Source organism: Trachypithecus francoisi, unplaced genomic scaffold, assembly GCF_009764315.1.
Source record: "Trachypithecus francoisi isolate TF-2019V2 unplaced genomic scaffold, Tfra_2.0 Lachesis_group16, whole genome shotgun sequence".
Taxonomy (NCBI): Eukaryota; Metazoa; Chordata; class Mammalia; order Primates; family Cercopithecidae; genus Trachypithecus; species Trachypithecus francoisi.
In genome coordinates this window covers 22,789,160-22,792,330 of record NW_022681461.1, presented here as the reverse complement: position 1 = coordinate 22,792,330, position 3,171 = coordinate 22,789,160, and the positions used below count along the sequence as shown (strand labels likewise).

Sequence of the window (3,171 nt, the reverse complement as noted above, 5' to 3'; positions counted from 1 at the left end):
TTTGAGACAGAGTTTCACTCTTGTTGCTCAGGCTGGAGTGCAATGGTGCTATCTTGGCTCACCGCAACCTCCACCTTCCAGGTTCAAGCGATTCTCCTGCCTCAGCCTCCCGATGAGCTGGGATTACAGGCCTGTGCCACCATGCCCGGCTAATTTTGTATTTTTAGTAGAGACAGGGTCTCTCCATGTTGGTCAGGCTGATCTTCAATTGCTGACATCAGGTGATCTGCCTGTCTCGGCCTTCCAAAGTGCTGGGATTACAGGCATGAGCCACCGCGCCCGGTTGAGTAAGTTCTTTAGTGGTGATTTGTGAGGTTTTGGTGCGCCCATCACCCAAGTAGTATACACTGAACCTGATTTGTAGTCTTTTATCCCTCACCCCCAGTCAATATATGTTCTACATACATTGTGACTTAAACCCACAGACATATATAATACTGTCTTGTTTTCTAGCTCTGTTATATGGATACATATGTTGAATCTCCTAAGACTATAATCAGTAAGTCTTTATACTTCCCCCCTTTGTACCCTAGGGTACTGAGCATTGCTAACTCCCTGGTAGGTACTCAGAAAATACTATTCAGGTGCCTGAAAAAGTAAGAAATATTAAAGGAAATAAAGAGAGAGTTAAAACACTTGGCCAAGTTGTTTTTTTAAAAAAAAACTCAATATAATCTGGTGCCTAGAAAATATTTACTGGTTCAACATTACAGTTTAAAGGCTGTAGAAGCCTGTACATCTATCTCCTTTAATCCTAATTATTATCAGAAACAGGCTGTTATCAACAAAGAAGCACAAAGGTTAGTCACCAGTGTGTTGTTTTAATCCTTGCCATAAAATATGTCTGAGAATTCATCCAGGGAAATGCTGAAAAAGCAGTCTACTAACTTTACCATCCACCCTTCCCCCAGGTAATCTTGTCTGAATCAAAGTGTGAGCAGGTTTGTTTAAGCTGAGAACTTGGGGAGGAAAATGAACTCTCATTTTAAACTTCATGAGAAATGCATACCTTCAAAATGAATGTGCATGGTATCTCTTTTTTTTTTGAGATGGAGTCTCACTCTGTCACCCAGGCTGGAGTGCAGTAATGTGATCTCGGCTCAATGCAACCTCCGCCTCCCTGGTTTAAGCAATTCTCCTGCCTCAGCCTCCTGAGTAGCTGGGATTACAGGCGCGTGTCACCACGCCCGGCCAATTTTTGTATTTTTAGTAGAGACAGGGTTTCACCACATTGGTCAGGCTAGTCTCAAACTCCTGACCTTGTGATCCACCTGCCTCGGCCTCCCAAAGTGCTGGGATTACAGGCATGAGCCACCGTGCCCAGCCCACATGCTATCTCTATATTGAGACATCTTCTGACTTAATGGAATATATTCTTAGGAAAAAGTATCCACTTATTTAAACTGTTATTTGTAAGTTAAAATATATTGGTTCTAGCCTAGAAGTTGAGACTGAATTCTTATCCCATTTGGCCCTATTTGATACAGAATGATCTACAAAATAAAATATTCAGTAAAATAAGCAAAGATCAGAATATATGCATGGTATTGTAATTCTACCATTTATGCTTTTAAAATGAGAGAGGAAATTTTATACACACACACACTTTGAATATTTTACTACGTTCATGTATTATCTTCAGCAATGTTATTTTTTATTTTTATTGTAAAACTAAAACACAGATTCAGAAAAATCCCATAACTCAAATTAATGTCTTAGTGAATTATTGCCAGGTAAATGCTCTTGTAACTATCTACCAGGTCGAGAAATAAAACTGCCAGCCTCCCAGAAGCCTCTCTCCATGTGCCACATCTCTATCACTGTCTTGTCCCTCCCTCAAAAAGTAACAATGATCTTGACTTTTATAGAAATAATTTCCTTCCACTATTTAGACTTTTATACCTTCCTTGAATTTCTTTATGATTTTATCAATCAAGTGTACACTCCTCGCTTCTGGAGTTAGCCTGGACTATTTTTTTAAAAACATTGGGGCTAGGCGCAGTGGTTCACGCCTGTAATCCCAGCACTTTGGGTAGCCGAGGCAGGTGGATCACGAGGTCAGGAGTTCAAGACCAGCCTGGCCAAGATGGTGAAACCCCGTCTGTGCTAAAAAGTGCAAAAATTAGCCAGACACAATGGCAAGTGCCTGTAATCCCAGCTACTCGGGAGGCTGAGGCAGGAGAATTGCTTGAACCCTGGCGGCAGAGGTTGCAGTGAGCCAAGATCGCGCCACTGCACTCCAGCCTAGGCAACAGAGTGAGGCTCCATCTAAAAATAAATAAATAAATACATAAAAATTGTTCTTTTCTGTTTCTTTTAATGTCAGGGTTTCCCTCCATCTCTTTTCCTTACACTTTTTCTATTGAATAACCCAAGCCATTTGGCCAAAATCCATACAGCTAATTTTTTTGTATTTTTAGTAGAGACGGGGTTTCACCATGTTAGCCAGGATGGTCTCGATCTCCTGACCTCATGATCCACCCGCCTCGGCCTCCCAAAGTGCTGGGATTACAGGCGTGAGCCACCGTACCCAGCCAAACATAATTAGCCTCCTCATCAGGGAATCGAACCCTGGTCTCCCACATGACAGGCGGGGATATTCACCACTATACTAACGAGGACCCCCCGCCTTTTTTTTTTTTTTTTTTTTTTTTTGAGATAGAATCTCGCTGTGTCACCCAGGCTGGAGTGCAGTGGTGCAATCAGTCTCAACTCACTGCAACCTCTACCTCCCGGGTTCAAGCGATTCTCCTGCCTCAGCCTCCTGGATAGCTGGGACTACAGATGCATGCCACCACACCCAGCTAATTTTTTGTATTTTTTTTTTTTTACTAGAGACAGGCTTTCACCATGTTAGCCAGGATGGTCTCGCTCTCCTGACCTCGTGATCCACCCACCTCGGCCTCCCAAAGTGCTGGGATTACAGACATGAGCCACCGTGCCTGGCCCAGCTGAAATAATTTTATAAAGAGAAACTTTTACTCATCTATTGTTTGGTTTTTGCTGTTGTTGTTTTTGTTTTTTGGTTTTTTGAGTGATGTCTCACTCTGTTGCCCAGGCTGGAGTGCAGTGGCTCGATCTCAGCTCACTGCAACCTCCGCCTCCTGGTTTCAAGCGATTCTCCTGCCTCAGCCTCCCGGGTAGCTGGGACTACAGGCGCATGCCACCATG

General features: G+C 43.1%; 1 non-coding gene across 1 annotated transcript; it reads right to left on the bottom strand.

The window, feature by feature from the left end:
* Window positions 1–2,549: 2,549 nt before the first annotated feature.
* TRNAD-GUC lies at window positions 2,550–2,621 on the bottom strand. Its single transcript has one exon. It is a non-coding gene; the product is annotated as a tRNA-Asp (tRNA).
* Window positions 2,622–3,171: the final 550 nt, after the last annotated feature.